Below are 27,864 nucleotides of genomic sequence, written 5' to 3'. Positions count from 1 at the left end.
GTATTCAAGATTCAAAAACGCTTATAAAGTTTGTCATTTCCACTTAAACATTTCAGACTTGGTTTGCCAAAACTAAAAATGTCCATTAATTTTAATCCACACAATAATTCACATTTCCTTCTTGTTGCTGCAGGATTATTTTCCTGCTGAGAGAAACAGTTCAAATGAAGATTCTGCATTTGTAGACAGAAAGTAGCTGTGGATGGTAGGCCCATAATACATTATTCTGTGACCGCATCATGGGAAAAAAAAATCCTCCCACTGGCAGCATTAAGCAAAAGCCTACATTACTAAATGTAGAGTTTCTGTAATTTTGAGTAGAGTAGTTCGAGGGCAAAGGTGTTTGTGTGTCAGTCCAGAAACATCTCTACAGTTGAAGTCGGAAGTTCACATACACTTAGGTTGGAGTCATTAAAACTTGTTTTTCAACTACAAGTTTCTTGTTAACAAACTATAGTTTTGGCACGTCGGTTACACTTTGTGCATGACACAAGTAATTTTCCCAACAATTGTTTACAGACAGATTATTTCACTTATATTTCACAGTATCACAATTCCAGTGGGTCGGAAGTTTACGTACACTAAGTTGACTGTGCCTTTAAACAGCTTGGAAAATTCCAGAAAATTATGTCATGGCTTTAGAAGCTTCTGATAGGCTAATTGACATGATTTGAGTCAATTGGACATGTACCTGTGGATGTATTTCAAGGCCTACCTTCAAACTCATTGCGTCTTTGCTTGACATCATGGGAAAATCAAAAGAAATCAGTAAAGACCTCAGAAAATAATTGTAGACCTCCACAAGTCTGGTTCATCCTTGAGAGCAATTTCCAAATGCCTGAAGGTACCACGTTCATCTGTACAAACAATAGTACGCAAGTATAAACACCATGGGACCCCACAGCCGTCACACCACTCAGGAAGGAGATGAGTTCTGTCTCCTAGAGATGAACGTACTTTGGTGAGAAAAGTGCAAATCAATCCCAGAACAACAGCAAAGGACCTTGTGAAGATGCTGGAGGAAACAGGTACAACAGTAACTATAGCCACAGTAAAACAAGTCCTATATCGACATAACCTGAAAGGTTAGCTGATTGTAGGTTTATATGATTGTAGGCCTAGATGAATGTAGGTTTATATGATTGTAGGCCTAGCTGATTGTAGGTTTATATGATTGTAGGCCTAGCTGATTGTAGGTTTATATGATTGTAGGCCTAGCTGATTGTAGGTTTATATGATTGTAGGCCTAGCTGATTGTAGGCCTAGCTGATTGTAGGCCTAGCTGATTGTAGGCCTAGATGATTGTAGGCCTAGATGATTGTAGGCCTAGATGATTGTAGGTGTATGTGGAGTTTTATTGAGTCACCTGTTGGATGACTTCCTTCAGTATTCCTTTTGGAACAAAGGGACTCTACTGTTTATTCATTAGATCATTTTCAATCATACAAGTTATTTTGAGATGTATTAGATTGGCCAAGGTGTTATTGTCTTAATGAACTTCTTAGGTCTGGGAGGCAGTATCCTGAATTTCCGCCTGTAGCAGCCTATAAGGAAATCAACAACATGCTGTTTATTGCTAAATTCTCTACAATACAACACAGCTAAGGATTACAAAAAGAGAACTAGTAAAATGAAATACAGATCTGTATTTATAGGGAGGGCAGTTTTATTCTGCATAGCCTATCCCATTTCATGACATATCCGTCTAATGCCTGCACACGAAGATATCTAATAAACCGTGAAATATCATGTCAGTTCTTCTTTTCAACTTCAATCGGTGAAATGCAAACACCCACATAGGTGTGCAATAACCCCATCCCATTGTCTACCCGTTAGAATTGTGTTCTCGCATGCGATTTGGAGGGAATATGCCTGTAGGTAGATGCGCAAAGCATGAAGATGGCTAAGAGTATGTTGTGAGATTGTTGTCCTGGGCCTGTACCATGGTAGGTCAAATTTGGAACACCATGTTAAGTAACACGTTGGTAGACCACAACTGAAGACCTGTAATTTTGATAGGATATAGGGCCATGACAACCCCATTTATTTTATGAAAATAATCTTAACACATGTAGCCAGCAATCATTTTCAACCATTACGTACATTCAAATAATTTAAACGTAGGCTACGTCATGATTATTATTATTATTTTTTTTTAAGATTCTGAGTTTGTCTGATTCATGCGCACGACATGGGCCATTCGCGCCAACCATTTGCAGATTTACACCTAGCCAAACAATTACGCTCTAATTACGCATGTCCTAAAATGGATTGTCTCTTCCAGGAAAACTCCTGCGTTGCACGCCCGCCTCCCACAGGCGGGCATACAGCCTTGGCTAGAGAGATATCCCACTGGGCAAAAAATGATTTAATCAACGTTGTTTCCACGTCATTTCAACAACAAACAAGTAAACGCAAAAAGACATCGATGTAAAGGAATTTGGTCTTTTTTTCACCCAAACGTTTTACCTAAATCTAATGGCATGGTGAAATTTTTTGGTTAACTTTACGTTGAATTCACGTTAGTTGACAACTCAAAAAAAACTAGACTTTGAACAGACGTCTGTGCCCAGTGGGATATTTCGCTTAGTGTAACGAAAATTACGTCAATCTAACAAATGACATATTTTTCGTTTATTTTCAAATAACATAGAAATAAAACTGAACTGTGTGTGAGGGCTAGGCTGTAGGGCTATAGACGTGCATTGAGTGCAGTCCCATCACTTCGTGGATGTTATCGTTTGTCACTTCGCAAGATGGCTAACAAGAGGCCCATTCTGTGGAATTGTGACTTTATGGGATGCTATATGATTATGTGGTTGGTATGTAGGCATATCTGCAGGCTGTATCAGATATAGGCTACGCGCAAAGTAGTTGATAAGATATTTGTAACTTTGTGGAAGAATTCTTCAGAATACGGTTTAAAATTACCTTTGTGCTTGGGACCATTTCTGTTGGTTTGGTCTGTGAGATGATATGTTGAAAAATACTATTGATTAGCTAATATTGTTTGTTTATTTCTCGGCCCCAAAAAAGTATCTAACCGAAATAGTATCGAGATTTAAATTAGTTTTGGTTCTAAAAGTCAGTAGCCTTATTTTCTATCTGCATCAAAAACAAGCCTCAGTTGTTGGGCAGGCTACATATTTTGGTCTGAAATTCCATTGGTTGTGCTCAGACGTAACATAGGCTTACGTTCTCTCCCTTTACTCCTTAGCTTCTTAGATGTTAAATCACCCATATGAGACTGAGCGATTCTGGACCGGTTTCGACTGACATGTTGGTGTACAACGCGCTCTGTGAACGCTGTAGGGTTCTGTGCCTTATAATGCAAAAAAACAACAACATATGTGTCTGCTCTCAGTTTCCACTCTCTAAGCGGAGCTGACTTGATATGTCAGGTTTCAGACCCTACATTTGCGTAGCGAGTGACTTGGCACATGTTCTGACCTATAGAGACAATGAATCGATTGTTTCTCCCTCTGAGCAAGTGAGCCCAGTTTGGGAAATGGCAAATGAACGGTTACAGTCTAACGAGTCCACCCATTGTGATATTTAGAGCTCTCAATAGGAAGAAATAAATATTATAATTTTACGCCTACCTACATGTACAAATGACCTCGACCAACCTGTACCCCCGCACATTGACTGTACCGGTACACCATGTACATAGCCTCTTTATTGTTATTTTATTGTGTTACTTTGAATCGAAATTTTGCCCTATTTTGCCCTGGTTTTAACTCCCAAACACTCCTGGGTGTAGATATCTTCATGTTGACGTACACCTTGATGGTCCCTGACAGTTTACATAGTTCAGGAATTGGGGAGACATAAATCACTGTCTAAACATGTGTGTTAGCGGGGAGGAAATTGACGATTAGAGTATGGCCAACCTGTCCGGAAGTTGTGCATTATGGATGGAAGCACAGAGGTGTGTGTGGTGCGAAGTAGTGCAGCTACAAGCCTCTCATTGAAACTCTGGAGATGAGGATAAGCGAGATGTAGACCTATAGGGGAAGATTATGATGGCATTATATCAGTATTCAACACACTACTCGGCTACCTTCTAATAGCCATTCAAATAAATTCAGAATTATAAGAATCATTATATAACTGTTAAGTTTTATGGTTCTTTATTTGTATATCTATGCATTTTGTTCAGTCAAATAAAATCATATGAATCAGCACAATTCCATTTTCTGACATTGAATTCCTCCACCTCATTCAATCAATGATTCCGTTTCACAGGAAGATGAAATGGTAAGGCAAATAGTGTGCTCTTGAACCCTGCAGTTTTTGGTCTTGGCCCGAATCGTTCTCTCCCAATCTAATTCGACCGTCGTTGAGACAAGTTAGTTTTACCCTACTAATGATGAGCAACTGGACAACATTTATTTCAATGTTTATAGAATCCAAGCTTCTGTTCAAATTTCGGTATCGTCCTTGATTTTGGAATAGGCAATATTGTCCTGTGTTTGCCGTTAACTAAAATAATAAATAGTTCCTGAACAGTTTAAAGTCTTTTAAATACAGTGGTAAATAAATAATCACCAAACAGTTATTTTGTAACTGATTTGAGAGTAATTTCTCAGCTCTGGGCCTAAATGGTACATCGCTGCAGAATAAGGTGGACGGGCCTACCTGAAGCTATGAGGATGATGAAAGGAAACGGACCAAGTTCTGTTATTAACGTATTGTTTGATGTAATATATGACCACCAATTTAGTAATTTAGGTCATGAAAATAAAAGCCTCCATTTGTTATTGTGATGAACATGCATTCATGTGGTCAATGCATCATAGGTATTTCATTTCTTATTACTATTATGATTATTATTATTATTATTATTAAGTTATTATTTTCATTAGAATTTTGTTATTTTTATGACAACAATAATGGTTAATGACACTTACCATTCATTTAGGCCTACTGATCATGGTCAATAATATCCTTATTGTAGCCGACTAACTTAAATTCAAACTCTAAAAAGGAAAAAAGGACATCCATCTAAATATAGTTTCTAAATATAGTTAAAGCTCGAATCAAACACGATAGATTTGAAATATAATATGCCTGATATGTTTTTAATGTTTGATTTCTCTCTTAATAATCAATCAGTTCTAGAACAATTTAAAAAAACAAGTGCATTATAACAAGAGTTCAATTGTTACTGTCTCTGCCTCAGTTCACATTAAGGTCATAAGTAAAACGTACCTTCAAATCGATATTTCAGTCGGACGGACATATGTCCACACTATCTCTGTTTCGAAAAGTGCTGAAAATCTTACCGTTACCCTAAACCGCAGCAAGAAAAGAAAAGCAGTAATGAGTTATTCAAAATGTCACTTGTGGCTCTATCTCTCTCCAGTGCTCGTAAGCATACATAGGAGGTTTACACTCCACGGACTATATTCTGAAACAATGGAATGGGGGGCATCTTCAGTCTAGACACCATTAGGCAGTTCAAATATGTGAGACATAACAATTTCCGAGTTTATTTAATCTCTCCTGGTTTCTTCTTAAAGGGCCAAGAAAGCAAATGCCTCGATTTCCTAATGGGGACAAATAAATACAACGTAGGCTATTCAAATCTCATTGATTCCCAGCACAAGTAGAGAGCGTCCATGCAGGGCAATAGGCATAGGGGTAGTAATAAGACGTTTGGAGAGAGAGGAGAGGAGTCCGCAGTAGTTCTCCGGGGTTGTACTGTCTCTGGTCGTCTCGAACTAACACTTTCACCGCCACTTTCTTTGCTGCAGGGACCGAGGCAATCAAGTCGGCAGCCATTTGACGACGTTTTGTTTTATATCTACGATTCTGGAACCATATTTTGACCTGCGTCTGTCAGCTTCAGGGAAGCCGCCAGGTCTGCTCTCTCCGGTCCGGATAGGTATCTTTGGCGATTGAACCTCCGCTCGAGTTCGAACACTTGCGCGTGGGAGAACGCAGCCCCTGAGCGTTTTTTCCTCTGTTTGGGCTGATCCGAACTTTTATCACGACTGGCATCGTCTACGTTGTTGGAATCTGAAAGAAGATATAGTGCACAACAAGATGGAAAATGTATCCAAGGCTGTATGAAAACGAACCTCACACCTTCATAAACCACACTATCACGGCCATATTAATACTTTAATGACATATATATATATATACATTACAATAAGGCTTAAAAATGTGTGTATGCCATGGCATAACATCCCGCTGCCTCGTGCATAAAGGCGTTGCATCTTGCGAGTAGAATAGCATGTTTATCATCACATAGGCTATAGCCACAAAATGATCCCTGCTGAGAAAATTCAGAGTACAGTATAACTGCAGTTATTCTGCAATTACTGCGTCCAAAATACCACGGGGGACTGCAGTTACTGCACTTTTGCTGCAGTTTCAAAACTGCTATTTTTTGTAAAGGTATTCTTTATTGAACCTTTATTTAACTAGTAAAGTCAGTTAAGAACAAATTCTTATTTACAATGACGGCCTACCAAGAGGCAAAAGGCCTTGGACTTGGATGTTCCACATAAAGTATTTTTAGAATACTAGACTATTATCCGGTATCTCACTAAAAATATCAACGCATGAACTTACCTGAAACACTAGGTTCACAGTCTCTAAGACCTTGTGCGTTATCGACAGAAGTGCATTCATGGGCCGTTTCGTCCTGCAAACTTTCTTCCAGAACGTCTGAAACAGGATCCCTGTTTTTCTCTGACTTACAAACGGCCAGGGCCTTGCTGGCATTGTCATCACTGAGACCTGAATCGGAGTCGTAACTTTTCTGATCGCTGACCATGCAAGCCCCTCGTCACTTCTACACGATGCGGGAAAGTCCTCCGAACCAGTATCCATTTCCCCAAATATTTTCCAACACGCATTCTTCGAGAAGCAGTCGTCGAAATCTGCCAAGTGTCCACTGTACTCTTTTTTTTTTTGTTCAAAATGGCTTGGATAGAGAAAGGCATTAAGGAGTTGCTGTGAAATGGCATTTTCAAAAGCAAAGTTTATTTCTTGTAAAAAGTGTAGAAATTAACCAATGGCAATTCTTCGGCATCGTATCCCCCTGAAGCGCTATGACTGTTTTGTTTTGTTCCTCCCATGTTTAATATCTCATTGCATTTCCACTGAAAAGGCGATGGAAATACGGCGTTCAGCCTATTCCCTGAGGTGTTATGCTTCTGCTCTGTGTAGCTCCTGCATCAGCCAACGCTTTCTCTCGTTTCCTGCATATCCAACATCACCTGTGACTGACAGTGATTCCACTCCATTTTCTATTGGACAAGAGGAGAGGAAAGTATTGTGGTGATTGGCCACCATAAATTACGACACGCTCACTGCGTCTGGCAATAAATACCCTTTTGAAGGGTTTAACCCCTCACAAGCCAAACCAATAACCATGAAAAGAAAACGACCCCTTGAAATGAGAGTAGGCCTGCCTATTTTTGTCTTAACCAACGCACAACTGTAGCTACAACTGTAGCCAATCTGACTCATAATAAATTGAACTTCGAGGTTAATACTAATACAGTCTACCTTGGTGGCTGATGTTCTTCTCCCTATCCACACATACAGCTGTAGGCCTACAGTTTGCTCTACTGTAGATACCAACAGTGGCATGTATTCATGGATGCCAAGGGAAACCAGGATTCCCAAAATATTTGACCAATAAAAATAACAAATGTATCTTTTGTATCTTTTGTTTTCATAATTTTCGTCAATTCGCAAGTGGCTGAATCTCATCAGAGAAAACATCCAAGCGAGGGGAAACAGCGCCCCTATGTTTAGCCCATGTGTCTGATGTTGTCTGGAACAAAAGAGTATGACATGTTGCTGCCTTAGCATTTGATTGATTCATGCCAGCAGGCATTTGGCATCCCTTGGAGAATTTAAAAAAATAATAATTAGCCAATCAGCTTTGAGCTGAGCTCAACTGTCCCGACACAGCAAAATGCCCCCAAGGGAGGCCAGTTTGGATTTGGCTTCACACCAATCAAGTCACATCCTAAGCTAAACATCATCATTGTCAGACAAATGTTTCTGGTCTGTTTGTGTTGATGTCCTGCAGTAGCCAGCTTGCTAAACCGGCCCTTTCCTAAGCTATGGATGGAGATGTGGATTTGGACTGGTGGTTTTGACTGAATTCTCTGTACACGCCAATGATTATGATGTGATTCTGATCTAACCATAAATTCATACATTGTGCTACTGGCCTGAGACTAATGAAGTTCAATATGTATCCTAGATGTAATGTAAACTCACCCCATTCCGTACAATGTCATTGTTAGCCACTAAAAGCCACTGCTAGCGGCTTTTACCTTCTGCACAGCCAGCCAGTTTTTTTAGCCTGGATGATACTCGCTAGTCTAGCTTCCCTGTCCCATCCACCGCTGCCCCCTGGACACTGATCACTTGGCTACATAGCTGATGCCTGCTGGACTGTCCATTAATCATGGTACTCCATTCTGTTTGTTTATGTTTTATCTGTCGGCCCCAGCCGCACTCAGGCTCTCTGTGTAGTTAATCCGACCCTCTCTGCCTAGTCAACGCCATTTTACCTGCTGTTGTTGTGCTAGCTGATTAGCTGTTGTCTCACCTACTGGTTTAGCTAGCTCTCCCAATCAACACCTGTGATTACTGTATGCCTCGCTGTATGTCTCTCTCAAATGTCAATATGCCTTGTATACTGTTGTTCAGGTTATTTATCATTGTTTTAGTTTACAATGGAGCCCCTAGTTCCACTCTTCATACCCCTGATACCTCCTTTGTCCCACCTCCCACACATGCGGTGACCTCACCCATTACAACCAGCATGTCCAGAGATACAACCTCTCTTATCATCACCCAGTGCCTGGGCTTACCTCCGTTGTACCCACACCCCACCATACCCCTGTCTTACTTACTTGTTTTACTCACTGCTTTAGCACACTCTGCTAACCCTGATGTCCTTGCCGTGTCTGAATCCTGGCTCAGGAAGGCCACCAAAAATTCTGAGATTTCCATACCCAACTATAACATTTTCCGTCAAGATAGAACTGCCAAAGGGGGAGGAGTTAGCCTGCAAAGTTCTGTCATACTTTCCAGGTCTATGCGCAAACAGTTCGAACTACTAATTTAAAAAATTACACTCTCCAGAAATAAGTCTGTCACTGTTGCTGCCTGCTACCGACCCCCCCACAGCTCCCAGCTGTGCCCTGGACACCATTTGTGAATTGATTGCCCCCCATCTAGCTTCAGAGTTTGTTCTGTTAGGTGACCTAAACTGGGATATGCTTAACACCCCAGCAGTCCTACAATCTAAGCTAGATGCCCTCAATCTCACACAAATCATCAAGGAACCCACCAGGTACAACCCTAAATCTGTAAACAAGGGCACCCTCATAGACGTCATCCTGACCAACTGGCCCTCCAAATACACCTCCGCTGTTTTCAACCAGGATCTCAGCGATCACTGCCTCATTGCCTGTATCCACTACGGATCCGCAGTCAAACGACCACCCCTCATCACTGTCAAACGCTCCCTAAAACACTTCTGTGAGCAGGCCTTTCTAATCGACCTGGCCCGGGTATCCTGGAAGGACATTGACCTCATCCCGTCAGTTGAGGATGCCTGGTCATTCTTTAAAAGTAACTTCGTCACCATTTTAGATAAGCATGCTCCGTTCAAAAAATGCAGAACTAAGAACAGATATAGCCCTTGGTTCACTCCAGACCTGACTGCCCTCGACCAGCACAAAAACATCCTGTGGCAGACTGCAATAGCATCGAATAGTCCCCGCGATATGCAACTGTTCAGGGAAGTCAGGAACCAATACACGCAGTCAGTCAGGAAAGCAAAGGCCAGCTTTTTCAGGCAGAAATTTGCATCCTGTAGCTCTAACTCCAAAAAGTTCTGGGACACTGAAGTCCATGGAGAACAAGAGCACCTCCTCCCAGCTGCCCACTGCACTGAGGCTAGGTAACACGGTCACCACCGATAAATCCATGATTATCGAAAACTTCAACAAGCATTTCTCAACGACTGGCCATGCCTTCCTCCTGGCTACTCCAACCTCGGCCAACAGCTCCGCTGGTACAACAGGTACAACAGTAACTATAGCCACAGTAAAACAAGTCCTATATCGACATAACCTGAAAGGTTAGCTGATTGTAGGTTTATATGATTGTAGGCCTAGATGAATGTAGGTTTATATGATTGTAGGCCTAGCTGATTGTAGGTTTATATGATTGTAGGCCTAGCTGATTGTAGGTTTATATGATTGTAGGCCTAGCTGATTGTAGGTTTATATGATTGTAGGCCTAGCTGATTGTAGGCCTAGCTGATTGTAGGCCTAGCTGATTGTAGGTTTATATGATTGTAGGCCTAGATGATTGTAGGCCTAGATGATTGTAGGCCTAGATGATTGTAGGCCTAGATGATTGTAGGTGTATGTGGAGTTTTATTGAGTCACCTGTTGGATGACTTCCTTCAGTATTCCTTTTGGAACAAAGGGACTCTACTGTTTATTCATTAGATCATTTTCAATCATACAAGTTATTTTGAGATGTATTAGATTGGCCAAGGTGTTATTGTCTTAATGAACTTCTTAGGTCTGGGAGGCAGTATCCTGAATTTCCGCCTGTAGCAGCCTATAAGGAAATCAACAACATGCTGTTTATTGCTAAATTCTCTACAATACAACACAGCTAAGGATTACAAAAAGAGAACTAGTAAAATGAAATGCAGATCTGTATTTATAGGGAGGGCAGTTTTATTCTGCATAGCCTATCCCATTTCATGACATATCCGTCTAATGCCTGCACACGAAGATATCTAATAAACCGTGAAATATCATGTCAGTTCTTCTTTTCAACTTCAATCGGTGAAATGCAAACACCCACATAGGTGTGCAATAACCCCATCCCATTGTCTACCCGTTAGAATTGTGTTCTCGCATGCGATTTGGAGGGAATATGCCTGTAGGTAGATGCGCAAAGCATGAAGATGGCTAAGAGTATGTTGTGAGATTGTTGTCCTGGGCCTGTACCATGGTAGGTCAAATTTGGAACACCATGTTAAGTAACACGTTGGTAGACCACAACTGAAGACCTGTAATTTTGATAGGATATAGGGCCATGACAACCCCATTTATTTTATGAAAATAATCTTAACACATGTAGCCAGCAATCATTTTCAACCATTACGTACATTCAAATAATTTAAACGTAGGCTACGTCATGATTATTATTATTATTTTTTTTTAAGATTCTGAGTTTGTCTGATTCATGCGCACGACATGGGCCATTCGCGCCAACCATTTGCAGATTTACACCTAGCCAAACAATTACGCTCTAATTACGCATGTCCTAAAATGGATTGTCTCTTCCAGGAAAACTCCTGCGTTGCACGCCCGCCTCCCACAGGCGGGCATACAGCCTTGGCTAGAGAGATATCCCACTGGGCAAAAAATGATTTAATCAACGTTGTTTCCACGTCATTTCAACAACAAACAAGTAAACGCAAAAAGACATCGATGTAAAGGAATTTGGTCTTTTTTTCACCCAAACGTTTTACCTAAATCTAATGGCATGGTGAAATTTTTTGGTTAACTTTACGTTGAATTCACGTTAGTTGACAACTCAAAAAAAACTAGACTTTGAACAGACGTCTGTGCCCAGTGGGATATTTCGCTTAGTGTAACGAAAATTACGTCAATCTAACAAATGACATATTTTTCGTTTATTTTCAAATAACATAGAAATAAAACTGAACTGTGTGTGAGGGCTAGGCTGTAGGGCTATAGACGTGCATTGAGTGCAGTCCCATCACTTCGTGGATGTTATCGTTTGTCACTTCGCAAGATGGCTAACAAGAGGCCCATTCTGTGGAATTGTGACTTTATGGGATGCTATATGATTATGTGGTTGGTATGTAGGCATATCTGCAGGCTGTATCAGATATAGGCTACGCGCAAAGTAGTTGATAAGATATTTGTAACTTTGTGGAAGAATTCTTCAGAATACGGTTTAAAATTACCTTTGTGCTTGGGACCATTTCTGTTGGTTTGGTCTGTGAGATGATATGTTGAAAAATACTATTGATTAGCTAATATTGTTTGTTTATTTCTCGGCCCCAAAAAAGTATCTAACCGAAATAGTATCGAGATTTAAATTAGTTTTGGTTCTAAAAGTCAGTAGCCTTATTTTCTATCTGCATCAAAAACAAGCCTCAGTTGTTGGGCAGGCTACATATTTTGGTCTGAAATTCCATTGGTTGTGCTCAGACGTAACATAGGCTTACGTTCTCTCCCTTTACTCCTTAGCTTCTTAGATGTTAAATCACCCATATGAGACTGAGCGATTCTGGACCGGTTTCGACTGACATGTTGGTGTACAACGCGCTCTGTGAACGCTGTAGGGTTCTGTGCCTTATAATGCAAAAAAACAACAACATATGTGTCTGCTCTCAGTTTCCACTCTCTAAGCGGAGCTGACTTGATATGTCAGGTTTCAGACCCTACATTTGCGTAGCGAGTGACTTGGCACATGTTCTGACCTATAGAGACAATGAATCGATTGTTTCTCCCTCTGAGCAAGTGAGCCCAGTTTGGGAAATGGCAAATGAACGGTTACAGTCTAACGAGTCCACCCATTGTGATATTTAGAGCTCTCAATAGGAAGAAATAAATATTATAATTTTACGCCTACCTACATGTACAAATGACCTCGACCAACCTGTACCCCCGCACATTGACTGTACCGGTACACCATGTACATAGCCTCTTTATTGTTATTTTATTGTGTTACTTTGAATCGAAATTTTGCCCTATTTTGCCCTGGTTTTAACTCCCAAACACTCCTGGGTGTAGATATCTTCATGTTGACGTACACCTTGATGGTCCCTGACAGTTTACATAGTTCAGGAATTGGGGAGACATAAATCACTGTCTAAACATGTGTGTTAGCGGGGAGGAAATTGACGATTAGAGTATGGCCAACCTGTCCGGAAGTTGTGCATTATGGATGGAAGCACAGAGGTGTGTGTGGTGCGAAGTAGTGCAGCTACAAGCCTCTCATTGAAACTCTGGAGATGAGGATAAGCGAGATGTAGACCTATAGGGGAAGATTATGATGGCATTATATCAGTATTCAACACACTACTCGGCTACCTTCTAATAGCCATTCAAATAAATTCAGAATTATAAGAATCATTATATAACTGTTAAGTTTTATGGTTCTTTATTTGTATATCTATGCATTTTGTTCAGTCAAATAAAATCATATGAATCAGCACAATTCCATTTTCTGACATTGAATTCCTCCACCTCATTCAATCAATGATTCCGTTTCACAGGAAGATGAAATGGTAAGGCAAATAGTGTGCTCTTGAACCCTGCAGTTTTTGGTCTTGGCCCGAATCGTTCTCTCCCAATCTAATTCGACCGTCGTTGAGACAAGTTAGTTTTACCCTACTAATGATGAGCAACTGGACAACATTTATTTCAATGTTTATAGAATCCAAGCTTCTGTTCAAATTTCGGTATCGTCCTTGATTTTGGAATAGGCAATATTGTCCTGTGTTTGCCGTTAACTAAAATAATAAATAGTTCCTGAACAGTTTAAAGTCTTTTAAATACAGTGGTAAATAAATAATCACCAAACAGTTATTTTGTAACTGATTTGAGAGTAATTTCTCAGCTCTGGGCCTAAATGGTACATCGCTGCAGAATAAGGTGGACGGGCCTACCTGAAGCTATGAGGATGATGAAAGGAAACGGACCAAGTTCTGTTATTAACGTATTGTTTGATGTAATATATGACCACCAATTTAGTAATTTAGGTCATGAAAATAAAAGCCTCCATTTGTTATTGTGATGAACATGCATTCATGTGGTCAATGCATCATAGGTATTTCATTTCTTATTACTATTATGATTATTATTATTATTATTATTAAGTTATTATTTTCATTAGAATTTTGTTATTTTTATGACAACAATAATGGTTAATGACACTTACCATTCATTTAGGCCTACTGATCATGGTCAATAATATCCTTATTGTAGCCGACTAACTTAAATTCAAACTCTAAAAAGGAAAAAAGGACATCCATCTAAATATAGTTTCTAAATATAGTTAAAGCTCGAATCAAACACGATAGATTTGAAATATAATATGCCTGATATGTTTTTAATGTTTGATTTCTCTCTTAATAATCAATCAGTTCTAGAACAATTTAAAAAAACAAGTGCATTATAACAAGAGTTCAATTGTTACTGTCTCTGCCTCAGTTCACATTAAGGTCATAAGTAAAACGTACCTTCAAATCGATATTTCAGTCGGACGGACATATGTCCACACTATCTCTGTTTCGAAAAGTGCTGAAAATCTTACCGTTACCCTAAACCGCAGCAAGAAAAGAAAAGCAGTAATGAGTTATTCAAAATGTCACTTGTGGCTCTATCTCTCTCCAGTGCTCGTAAGCATACATAGGAGGTTTACACTCCACGGACTATATTCTGAAACAATGGAATGGGGGGCATCTTCAGTCTAGACACCATTAGGCAGTTCAAATATGTGAGACATAACAATTTCCGAGTTTATTTAATCTCTCCTGGTTTCTTCTTAAAGGGCCAAGAAAGCAAATGCCTCGATTTCCTAATGGGGACAAATAAATACAACGTAGGCTATTCAAATCTCATTGATTCCCAGCACAAGTAGAGAGCGTCCATGCAGGGCAATAGGCATAGGGGTAGTAATAAGACGTTTGGAGAGAGAGGAGAGGAGTCCGCAGTAGTTCTCCGGGGTTGTACTGTCTCTGGTCGTCTCGAACTAACACTTTCACCGCCACTTTCTTTGCTGCAGGGACCGAGGCAATCAAGTCGGCAGCCATTTGACGACGTTTTGTTTTATATCTACGATTCTGGAACCATATTTTGACCTGCGTCTGTCAGCTTCAGGGAAGCCGCCAGGTCTGCTCTCTCCGGTCCGGATAGGTATCTTTGGCGATTGAACCTCCGCTCGAGTTCGAACACTTGCGCGTGGGAGAACGCAGCCCCTGAGCGTTTTTTCCTCTGTTTGGGCTGATCCGAACTTTTATCACGACTGGCATCGTCTACGTTGTTGGAATCTGAAAGAAGATATAGTGCACAACAAGATGGAAAATGTATCCAAGGCTGTATGAAAACGAACCTCACACCTTCATAAACCACACTATCACGGCCATATTAATACTTTAATGACATATATATATATATACATTACAATAAGGCTTAAAAATGTGTGTATGCCATGGCATAACATCCCGCTGCCTCGTGCATAAAGGCGTTGCATCTTGCGAGTAGAATAGCATGTTTATCATCACATAGGCTATAGCCACAAAATGATCCCTGCTGAGAAAATTCAGAGTACAGTATAACTGCAGTTATTCTGCAATTACTGCGTCCAAAATACCACGGGGGACTGCAGTTACTGCACTTTTGCTGCAGTTTCAAAACTGCTATTTTTTGTAAAGGTATTCTTTATTGAACCTTTATTTAACTAGTAAAGTCAGTTAAGAACAAATTCTTATTTACAATGACGGCCTACCAAGAGGCAAAAGGCCTTGGACTTGGATGTTCCACATAAAGTATTTTTAGAATACTAGACTATTATCCGGTATCTCACTAAAAATATCAACGCATGAACTTACCTGAAACACTAGGTTCACAGTCTCTAAGACCTTGTGCGTTATCGACAGAAGTGCATTCATGGGCCGTTTCGTCCTGCAAACTTTCTTCCAGAACGTCTGAAACAGGATCCCTGTTTTTCTCTGACTTACAAACGGCCAGGGCCTTGCTGGCATTGTCATCACTGAGACCTGAATCGGAGTCGTAACTTTTCTGATCGCTGACCATGCAAGCCCCTCGTCACTTCTACACGATGCGGGAAAGTCCTCCGAACCAGTATCCATTTCCCCAAATATTTTCCAACACGCATTCTTCGAGAAGCAGTCGTCGAAATCTGCCAAGTGTCCACTGTACTCTTTTTTTTTTGTTCAAAATGGCTTGGATAGAGAAAGGCATTAAGGAGTTGCTGTGAAATGGCATTTTCAAAAGCAAAGTTTATTTCTTGTAAAAAGTGTAGAAATTAACCAATGGCAATTCTTCGGCATCGTATCCCCCTGAAGCGCTATGACTGTTTTGTTTTGTTCCTCCCATGTTTAATATCTCATTGCATTTCCACTGAAAAGGCGATGGAAATACGGCGTTCAGCCTATTCCCTGAGGTGTTATGCTTCTGCTCTGTGTAGCTCCTGCATCAGCCAACGCTTTCTCTCGTTTCCTGCATATCCAACATCACCTGTGACTGACAGTGATTCCACTCCATTTTCTATTGGACAAGAGGAGAGGAAAGTATTGTGGTGATTGGCCACCATAAATTACGACACGCTCACTGCGTCTGGCAATAAATACCCTTTTGAAGGGTTTAACCCCTCACAAGCCAAACCAATAACCATGAAAAGAAAACGACCCCTTGAAATGAGAGTAGGCCTGCCTATTTTTGTCTTAACCAACGCACAACTGTAGCTACAACTGTAGCCAATCTGACTCATAATAAATTGAACTTCGAGGTTAATACTAATACAGTCTACCTTGGTGGCTGATGTTCTTCTCCCTATCCACACATACAGCTGTAGGCCTACAGTTTGCTCTACTGTAGATACCAACAGTGGCATGTATTCATGGATGCCAAGGGAAACCAGGATTCCCAAAATATTTGACCAATAAAAATAACAAATGTATCTTTTGTATCTTTTGTTTTCATAATTTTCGTCAATTCGCAAGTGGCTGAATCTCATCAGAGAAAACATCCAAGCGAGGGGAAACAGCGCCCCTATGTTTAGCCCATGTGTCTGATGTTGTCTGGAACAAAAGAGTATGACATGTTGCTGCCTTAGCATTTGATTGATTCATGCCAGCAGGCATTTGGCATCCCTTGGAGAATTTAAAAAAATAATAATTAGCCAATCAGCTTTGAGCTGAGCTCAACTGTCCCGACACAGCAAAATGCCCCCAAGGGAGGCCAGTTTGGATTTGGCTTCACACCAATCAAGTCACATCCTAAGCTAAACATCATCATTGTCAGACAAATGTTTCTGGTCTGTTTGTGTTGATGTCCTGCAGTAGCCAGCTTGCTAAACCGGCCCTTTCCTAAGCTATGGATGGAGATGTGGATTTGGACTGGTGGTTTTGACTGAATTCTCTGTACACGCCAATGATTATGATGTGATTCTGATCTAACCATAAATTCATACATTGTGCTACTGGCCTGAGACTAATGAAGTTCAATATGTATCCTAGATGTAATGTAAACTCACCCCATTCCGTACAATGTCATTGTTAGCCACTAAAAGCCACTGCTAGCGGCTTTTACCTTCTGCACAGCCAGCCAGTTTTTTTAGCCTGGATGATACTCGCTAGTCTAGCTTCCCTGTCCCATCCACCGCTGCCCCCTGGACACTGATCACTTGGCTACATAGCTGATGCCTGCTGGACTGTCCATTAATCATGGTACTCCATTCTGTTTGTTTATGTTTTATCTGTCGGCCCCAGCCGCACTCAGGCTCTCTGTGTAGTTAATCCGACCCTCTCTGCCTAGTCAACGCCATTTTACCTGCTGTTGTTGTGCTAGCTGATTAGCTGTTGTCTCACCTACTGGTTTAGCTAGCTCTCCCAATCAACACCTGTGATTACTGTATGCCTCGCTGTATGTCTCTCTCAAATGTCAATATGCCTTGTATACTGTTGTTCAGGTTATTTATCATTGTTTTAGTTTACAATGGAGCCCCTAGTTCCACTCTTCATACCCCTGATACCTCCTTTGTCCCACCTCCCACACATGCGGTGACCTCACCCATTACAACCAGCATGTCCAGAGATACAACCTCTCTTATCATCACCCAGTGCCTGGGCTTACCTCCGTTGTACCCACACCCCACCATACCCCTGTCTTACTTACTTGTTTTACTCACTGCTTTAGCACACTCTGCTAACCCTGATGTCCTTGCCGTGTCTGAATCCTGGCTCAGGAAGGCCACCAAAAATTCTGAGATTTCCATACCCAACTATAACATTTTCCGTCAAGATAGAACTGCCAAAGGGGGAGGAGTTAGCCTGCAAAGTTCTGTCATACTTTCCAGGTCTATGCGCAAACAGTTCGAACTACTAATTTAAAAAATTACACTCTCCAGAAATAAGTCTGTCACTGTTGCTGCCTGCTACCGACCCCCCCACAGCTCCCAGCTGTGCCCTGGACACCATTTGTGAATTGATTGCCCCCCATCTAGCTTCAGAGTTTGTTCTGTTAGGTGACCTAAACTGGGATATGCTTAACACCCCAGCAGTCCTACAATCTAAGCTAGATGCCCTCAATCTCACACAAATCATCAAGGAACCCACCAGGTACAACCCTAAATCTGTAAACAAGGGCACCCTCATAGACGTCATCCTGACCAACTGGCCCTCCAAATACACCTCCGCTGTTTTCAACCAGGATCTCAGCGATCACTGCCTCATTGCCTGTATCCACTACGGATCCGCAGTCAAACGACCACCCCTCATCACTGTCAAACGCTCCCTAAAACACTTCTGTGAGCAGGCCTTTCTAATCGACCTGGCCCGGGTATCCTGGAAGGACATTGACCTCATCCCGTCAGTTGAGGATGCCTGGTCATTCTTTAAAAGTAACTTCGTCACCATTTTAGATAAGCATGCTCCGTTCAAAAAATGCAGAACTAAGAACAGATATAGCCCTTGGTTCACTCCAGACCTGACTGCCCTCGACCAGCACAAAAACATCCTGTGGCAGACTGCAATAGCATCGAATAGTCCCCGCGATATGCAACTGTTCAGGGAAGTCAGGAACCAATACACGCAGTCAGTCAGGAAAGCAAAGGCCAGCTTTTTCAGGCAGAAATTTGCATCCTGTAGCTCTAACTCCAAAAAGTTCTGGGACACTGAAGTCCATGGAGAACAAGAGCACCTCCTCCCAGCTGCCCACTGCACTGAGGCTAGGTAACACGGTCACCACCGATAAATCCATGATTATCGAAAACTTCAACAAGCATTTCTCAACGACTGGCCATGCCTTCCTCCTGGCTACTCCAACCTCGGCCAACAGCTCCGCTGGTACAACAGGTACAACAGTAACTATAGCCACAGTAAAACAAGTCCTATATCGACATAACCTGAAAGGTTAGCTGATTGTAGGTTTATATGATTGTAGGCCTAGATGAATGTAGGTTTATATGATTGTAGGCCTAGCTGATTGTAGGTTTATATGATTGTAGGCCTAGCTGATTGTAGGTTTATATGATTGTAGGCCTAGCTGATTGTAGGTTTATATGATTGTAGGCCTAGCTGATTGTAGGCCTAGCTGATTGTAGGCCTAGCTGATTGTAGGTTTATATGATTGTAGGCCTAGATGATTGTAGGCCTAGATGATTGTAGGCCTAGATGATTGTAGGCCTAGATGATTGTAGGTGTATGTGGAGTTTTATTGAGTCACCTGTTGGATGACTTCCTTCAGTATTCCTTTTGGAACAAAGGGACTCTACTGTTTATTCATTAGATCATTTTCAATCATACAAGTTATTTTGAGATGTATTAGATTGGCCAAGGTGTTATTGTCTTAATGAACTTCTTAGGTCTGGGAGGCAGTATCCTGAATTTCCGCCTGTAGCAGCCTATAAGGAAATCAACAACATGCTGTTTATTGCTAAATTCTCTACAATACAACACAGCTAAGGATTACAAAAAGAGAACTAGTAAAATGAAATGCAGATCTGTATTTATAGGGAGGGCAGTTTTATTCTGCATAGCCTATCCCATTTCATGACATATCCGTCTAATGCCTGCACACGAAGATATCTAATAAACCGTGAAATATCATGTCAGTTCTTCTTTTCAACTTCAATCGGTGAAATGCAAACACCCACATAGGTGTGCAATAACCCCATCCCATTGTCTACCCGTTAGAATTGTGTTCTCGCATGCGATTTGGAGGGAATATGCCTGTAGGTAGATGCGCAAAGCATGAAGATGGCTAAGAGTATGTTGTGAGATTGTTGTCCTGGGCCTGTACCATGGTAGGTCAAATTTGGAACACCATGTTAAGTAACACGTTGGTAGACCACAACTGAAGACCTGTAATTTTGATAGGATATAGGGCCATGACAACCCCATTTATTTTATGAAAATAATCTTAACACATGTAGCCAGCAATCATTTTCAACCATTACGTACATTCAAATAATTTAAACGTAGGCTACGTCATGATTATTATTATTATTTTTTTTTAAGATTCTGAGTTTGTCTGATTCATGCGCACGACATGGGCCATTCGCGCCAACCATTTGCAGATTTACACCTAGCCAAACAATTACGCTCTAATTACGCATGTCCTAAAATGGATTGTCTCTTCCAGGAAAACTCCTGCGTTGCACGCCCGCCTCCCACAGGCGGGCATACAGCCTTGGCTAGAGAGATATCCCACTGGGCAAAAAATGATTTAATCAACGTTGTTTCCACGTCATTTCAACAACAAACAAGTAAACGCAAAAAGACATCGATGTAAAGGAATTTGGTCTTTTTTTCACCCAAACGTTTTACCTAAATCTAATGGCATGGTGAAATTTTTTGGTTAACTTTACGTTGAATTCACGTTAGTTGACAACTCAAAAAAAACTAGACTTTGAACAGACGTCTGTGCCCAGTGGGATATTTCGCTTAGTGTAACGAAAATTACGTCAATCTAACAAATGACATATTTTTCGTTTATTTTCAAATAACATAGAAATAAAACTGAACTGTGTGTGAGGGCTAGGCTGTAGGGCTATAGACGTGCATTGAGTGCAGTCCCATCACTTCGTGGATGTTATCGTTTGTCACTTCGCAAGATGGCTAACAAGAGGCCCATTCTGTGGAATTGTGACTTTATGGGATGCTATATGATTATGTGGTTGGTATGTAGGCATATCTGCAGGCTGTATCAGATATAGGCTACGCGCAAAGTAGTTGATAAGATATTTGTAACTTTGTGGAAGAATTCTTCAGAATACGGTTTAAAATTACCTTTGTGCTTGGGACCATTTCTGTTGGTTTGGTCTGTGAGATGATATGTTGAAAAATACTATTGATTAGCTAATATTGTTTGTTTATTTCTCGGCCCCAAAAAAGTATCTAACCGAAATAGTATCGAGATTTAAATTAGTTTTGGTTCTAAAAGTCAGTAGCCTTATTTTCTATCTGCATCAAAAACAAGCCTCAGTTGTTGGGCAGGCTACATATTTTGGTCTGAAATTCCATTGGTTGTGCTCAGACGTAACATAGGCTTACGTTCTCTCCCTTTACTCCTTAGCTTCTTAGATGTTAAATCACCCATATGAGACTGAGCGATTCTGGACCGGTTTCGACTGACATGTTGGTGTACAACGCGCTCTGTGAACGCTGTAGGGTTCTGTGCCTTATAATGCAAAAAAACAACAACATATGTGTCTGCTCTCAGTTTCCACTCTCTAAGCGGAGCTGACTTGATATGTCAGGTTTCAGACCCTACATTTGCGTAGCGAGTGACTTGGCACATGTTCTGACCTATAGAGACAATGAATCGATTGTTTCTCCCTCTGAGCAAGTGAGCCCAGTTTGGGAAATGGCAAATGAACGGTTACAGTCTAACGAGTCCACCCATTGTGATATTTAGAGCTCTCAATAGGAAGAAATAAATATTATAATTTTACGCCTACCTACATGTACAAATGACCTCGACCAACCTGTACCCCCGCACATTGACTGTACCGGTACACCATGTACATAGCCTCTTTATTGTTATTTTATTGTGTTACTTTGAATCGAAATTTTGCCCTATTTTGCCCTGGTTTTAACTCCCAAACACTCCTGGGTGTAGATATCTTCATGTTGACGTACACCTTGATGGTCCCTGACAGTTTACATAGTTCAGGAATTGGGGAGACATAAATCACTGTCTAAACATGTGTGTTAGCGGGGAGGAAATTGACGATTAGAGTATGGCCAACCTGTCCGGAAGTTGTGCATTATGGATGGAAGCACAGAGGTGTGTGTGGTGCGAAGTAGTGCAGCTACAAGCCTCTCATTGAAACTCTGGAGATGAGGATAAGCGAGATGTAGACCTATAGGGGAAGATTATGATGGCATTATATCAGTATTCAACACACTACTCGGCTACCTTCTAATAGCCATTCAAATAAATTCAGAATTATAAGAATCATTATATAACTGTTAAGTTTTATGGTTCTTTATTTGTATATCTATGCATTTTGTTCAGTCAAATAAAATCATATGAATCAGCACAATTCCATTTTCTGACATTGAATTCCTCCACCTCATTCAATCAATGATTCCGTTTCACAGGAAGATGAAATGGTAAGGCAAATAGTGTGCTCTTGAACCCTGCAGTTTTTGGTCTTGGCCCGAATCGTTCTCTCCCAATCTAATTCGACCGTCGTTGAGACAAGTTAGTTTTACCCTACTAATGATGAGCAACTGGACAACATTTATTTCAATGTTTATAGAATCCAAGCTTCTGTTCAAATTTCGGTATCGTCCTTGATTTTGGAATAGGCAATATTGTCCTGTGTTTGCCGTTAACTAAAATAATAAATAGTTCCTGAACAGTTTAAAGTCTTTTAAATACAGTGGTAAATAAATAATCACCAAACAGTTATTTTGTAACTGATTTGAGAGTAATTTCTCAGCTCTGGGCCTAAATGGTACATCGCTGCAGAATAAGGTGGACGGGCCTACCTGAAGCTATGAGGATGATGAAAGGAAACGGACCAAGTTCTGTTATTAACGTATTGTTTGATGTAATATATGACCACCAATTTAGTAATTTAGGTCATGAAAATAAAAGCCTCCATTTGTTATTGTGATGAACATGCATTCATGTGGTCAATGCATCATAGGTATTTCATTTCTTATTACTATTATGATTATTATTATTATTATTATTAAGTTATTATTTTCATTAGAATTTTGTTATTTTTATGACAACAATAATGGTTAATGACACTTACCATTCATTTAGGCCTACTGATCATGGTCAATAATATCCTTATTGTAGCCGACTAACTTAAATTCAAACTCTAAAAAGGAAAAAAGGACATCCATCTAAATATAGTTTCTAAATATAGTTAAAGCTCGAATCAAACACGATAGATTTGAAATATAATATGCCTGATATGTTTTTAATGTTTGATTTCTCTCTTAATAATCAATCAGTTCTAGAACAATTTAAAAAAACAAGTGCATTATAACAAGAGTTCAATTGTTACTGTCTCTGCCTCAGTTCACATTAAGGTCATAAGTAAAACGTACCTTCAAATCGATATTTCAGTCGGACGGACATATGTCCACACTATCTCTGTTTCGAAAAGTGCTGAAAATCTTACCGTTACCCTAAACCGCAGCAAGAAAAGAAAAGCAGTAATGAGTTATTCAAAATGTCACTTGTGGCTCTATCTCTCTCCAGTGCTCGTAAGCATACATAGGAGGTTTACACTCCACGGACTATATTCTGAAACAATGGAATGGGGGGCATCTTCAGTCTAGACACCATTAGGCAGTTCAAATATGTGAGACATAACAATTTCCGAGTTTATTTAATCTCTCCTGGTTTCTTCTTAAAGGGCCAAGAAAGCAAATGCCTCGATTTCCTAATGGGGACAAATAAATACAACGTAGGCTATTCAAATCTCATTGATTCCCAGCACAAGTAGAGAGCGTCCATGCAGGGCAATAGGCATAGGGGTAGTAATAAGACGTTTGGAGAGAGAGGAGAGGAGTCCGCAGTAGTTCTCCGGGGTTGTACTGTCTCTGGTCGTCTCGAACTAACACTTTCACCGCCACTTTCTTTGCTGCAGGGACCGAGGCAATCAAGTCGGCAGCCATTTGACGACGTTTTGTTTTATATCTACGATTCTGGAACCATATTTTGACCTGCGTCTGTCAGCTTCAGGGAAGCCGCCAGGTCTGCTCTCTCCGGTCCGGATAGGTATCTTTGGCGATTGAACCTCCGCTCGAGTTCGAACACTTGCGCGTGGGAGAACGCAGCCCCTGAGCGTTTTTTCCTCTGTTTGGGCTGATCCGAACTTTTATCACGACTGGCATCGTCTACGTTGTTGGAATCTGAAAGAAGATATAGTGCACAACAAGATGGAAAATGTATCCAAGGCTGTATGAAAACGAACCTCACACCTTCATAAACCACACTATCACGGCCATATTAATACTTTAATGACATATATATATATATACATTACAATAAGGCTTAAAAATGTGTGTATGCCATGGCATAACATCCCGCTGCCTCGTGCATAAAGGCGTTGCATCTTGCGAGTAGAATAGCATGTTTATCATCACATAGGCTATAGCCACAAAATGATCCCTGCTGAGAAAATTCAGAGTACAGTATAACTGCAGTTATTCTGCAATTACTGCGTCCAAAATACCACGGGGGACTGCAGTTACTGCACTTTTGCTGCAGTTTCAAAACTGCTATTTTTTGTAAAGGTATTCTTTATTGAACCTTTATTTAACTAGTAAAGTCAGTTAAGAACAAATTCTTATTTACAATGACGGCCTACCAAGAGGCAAAAGGCCTTGGACTTGGATGTTCCACATAAAGTATTTTTAGAATACTAGACTATTATCCGGTATCTCACTAAAAATATCAACGCATGAACTTACCTGAAACACTAGGTTCACAGTCTCTAAGACCTTGTGCGTTATCGACAGAAGTGCATTCATGGGCCGTTTCGTCCTGCAAACTTTCTTCCAGAACGTCTGAAACAGGATCCCTGTTTTTCTCTGACTTACAAACGGCCAGGGCCTTGCTGGCATTGTCATCACTGAGACCTGAATCGGAGTCGTAACTTTTCTGATCGCTGACCATGCAAGCCCCTCGTCACTTCTACACGATGCGGGAAAGTCCTCCGAACCAGTATCCATTTCCCCAAATATTTTCCAACACGCATTCTTCGAGAAGCAGTCGTCGAAATCTGCCAAGTGTCCACTGTACTCTTTTTTTTTTGTTCAAAATGGCTTGGATAGAGAAAGGCATTAAGGAGTTGCTGTGAAATGGCATTTTCAAAAGCAAAGTTTATTTCTTGTAAAAAGTGTAGAAATTAACCAATGGCAATTCTTCGGCATCGTATCCCCCTGAAGCGCTATGACTGTTTTGTTTTGTTCCTCCCATGTTTAATATCTCATTGCATTTCCACTGAAAAGGCGATGGAAATACGGCGTTCAGCCTATTCCCTGAGGTGTTATGCTTCTGCTCTGTGTAGCTCCTGCATCAGCCAACGCTTTCTCTCGTTTCCTGCATATCCAACATCACCTGTGACTGACAGTGATTCCACTCCATTTTCTATTGGACAAGAGGAGAGGAAAGTATTGTGGTGATTGGCCACCATAAATTACGACACGCTCACTGCGTCTGGCAATAAATACCCTTTTGAAGGGTTTAACCCCTCACAAGCCAAACCAATAACCATGAAAAGAAAACGACCCCTTGAAATGAGAGTAGGCCTGCCTATTTTTGTCTTAACCAACGCACAACTGTAGCTACAACTGTAGCCAATCTGACTCATAATAAATTGAACTTCGAGGTTAATACTAATACAGTCTACCTTGGTGGCTGATGTTCTTCTCCCTATCCACACATACAGCTGTAGGCCTACAGTTTGCTCTACTGTAGATACCAACAGTGGCATGTATTCATGGATGCCAAGGGAAACCAGGATTCCCAAAATATTTGACCAATAAAAATAACAAATGTATCTTTTGTATCTTTTGTTTTCATAATTTTCGTCAATTCGCAAGTGGCTGAATCTCATCAGAGAAAACATCCAAGCGAGGGGAAACAGCGCCCCTATGTTTAGCCCATGTGTCTGATGTTGTCTGGAACAAAAGAGTATGACATGTTGCTGCCTTAGCATTTGATTGATTCATGCCAGCAGGCATTTGGCATCCCTTGGAGAATTTAAAAAAATAATAATTAGCCAATCAGCTTTGAGCTGAGCTCAACTGTCCCGACACAGCAAAATGCCCCCAAGGGAGGCCAGTTTGGATTTGGCTTCACACCAATCAAGTCACATCCTAAGCTAAACATCATCATTGTCAGACAAATGTTTCTGGTCTGTTTGTGTTGATGTCCTGCAGTAGCCAGCTTGCTAAACCGGCCCTTTCCTAAGCTATGGATGGAGATGTGGATTTGGACTGGTGGTTTTGACTGAATTCTCTGTACACGCCAATGATTATGATGTGATTCTGATCTAACCATAAATTCATACATTGTGCTACTGGCCTGAGACTAATGAAGTTCAATATGTATCCTAGATGTAATGTAAACTCACCCCATTCCGTACAATGTCATTGTTAGCCACAAAGCCACTGCTAGCGGCTTTTACCTTCTGCACAGCCAGCCAGTTTTTTTAGCCTGGATGATACTCGCTAGTCTAGCTTCCCTGTCCCATCCACCGCTGCCCCCTGGACACTGATCACTTGGCTACATAGCTGATGCCTGCTGGACTGTCCATTAATCATGGTACTCCATTCTGTTTGTTTATGTTTTATCTGTCGGCCCCAGCCGCACTCAGGCTCTCTGTGTAGTTAATCCGACCCTCTCTGCCTAGTCAACGCCATTTTACCTGCTGTTGTTGTGCTAGCTGATTAGCTGTTGTCTCACCTACTGGTTTAGCTAGCTCTCCCAATCAACACCTGTGATTACTGTATGCCTCGCTGTATGTCTCTCTCAAATGTCAATATGCCTTGTATACTGTTGTTCAGGTTATTTATCATTGTTTTAGTTTACAATGGAGCCCCTAGTTCCACTCTTCATACCCCTGATACCTCCTTTGTCCCACCTCCCACACATGCGGTGACCTCACCCATTACAACCAGCATGTCCAGAGATACAACCTCTCTTATCATCACCCAGTGCCTGGGCTTACCTCCGTTGTACCCACACCCCACCATACCCCTGTCTTACTTACTTGTTTTACTCACTGCTTTAGCACACTCTGCTAACCCTGATGTCCTTGCCGTGTCTGAATCCTGGCTCAGGAAGGCCACCAAAAATTCTGAGATTTCCATACCCAACTATAACATTTTCCGTCAAGATAGAACTGCCAAAGGGGGAGGAGTTAGCCTGCAAAGTTCTGTCATACTTTCCAGGTCTATGCGCAAACAGTTCGAACTACTAATTTAAAAAATTACACTCTCCAGAAATAAGTCTGTCACTGTTGCTGCCTGCTACCGACCCCCCCACAGCTCCCAGCTGTGCCCTGGACACCATTTGTGAATTGATTGCCCCCCATCTAGCTTCAGAGTTTGTTCTGTTAGGTGACCTAAACTGGGATATGCTTAACACCCCAGCAGTCCTACAATCTAAGCTAGATGCCCTCAATCTCACACAAATCATCAAGGAACCCACCAGGTACAACCCTAAATCTGTAAACAAGGGCACCCTCATAGACGTCATCCTGACCAACTGGCCCTCCAAATACACCTCCGCTGTTTTCAACCAGGATCTCAGCGATCACTGCCTCATTGCCTGTATCCACTACGGATCCGCAGTCAAACGACCACCCCTCATCACTGTCAAACGCTCCCTAAAACACTTCTGTGAGCAGGCCTTTCTAATCGACCTGGCCCGGGTATCCTGGAAGGACATTGACCTCATCCCGTCAGTTGAGGATGCCTGGTCATTCTTTAAAAGTAACTTCGTCACCATTTTAGATAAGCATGCTCCGTTCAAAAAATGCAGAACTAAGAACAGATATAGCCCTTGGTTCACTCCAGACCTGACTGCCCTC

The 27,864-nt window shown here is 41.1% G+C and overlaps 3 pseudogenes; all 3 read right to left on the bottom strand.

The window, feature by feature from the left end:
• Positions 1 to 5,592: 5,592 nt before the first annotated feature.
• Positions 5,593 to 6,983, bottom strand: LOC139422102 (homeobox protein Nkx-3.2-like; annotated as a pseudogene).
• Positions 6,984 to 14,668: 7,685 nt separating this feature from the next.
• Positions 14,669 to 16,058, bottom strand: LOC139422101 (homeobox protein Nkx-3.2-like; annotated as a pseudogene).
• A 7,685-nt stretch (positions 16,059 to 23,743) lies between these two features.
• LOC139422100 (homeobox protein Nkx-3.2-like) lies at positions 23,744 to 25,133 on the bottom strand (annotated as a pseudogene).
• Positions 25,134 to 27,864: the final 2,731 nt, after the last annotated feature.

The sequence above is a fragment of the Oncorhynchus clarkii genome, chromosome 12 (assembly GCF_045791955.1).
Source record: "Oncorhynchus clarkii lewisi isolate Uvic-CL-2024 chromosome 12, UVic_Ocla_1.0, whole genome shotgun sequence".
Taxonomy (NCBI): domain Eukaryota; kingdom Metazoa; phylum Chordata; class Actinopteri; order Salmoniformes; family Salmonidae; genus Oncorhynchus; species Oncorhynchus clarkii.
The sequence above is the reverse complement of the archived record's forward strand: the minus strand, read 5'-3'. Positions and strand labels throughout refer to the sequence as shown.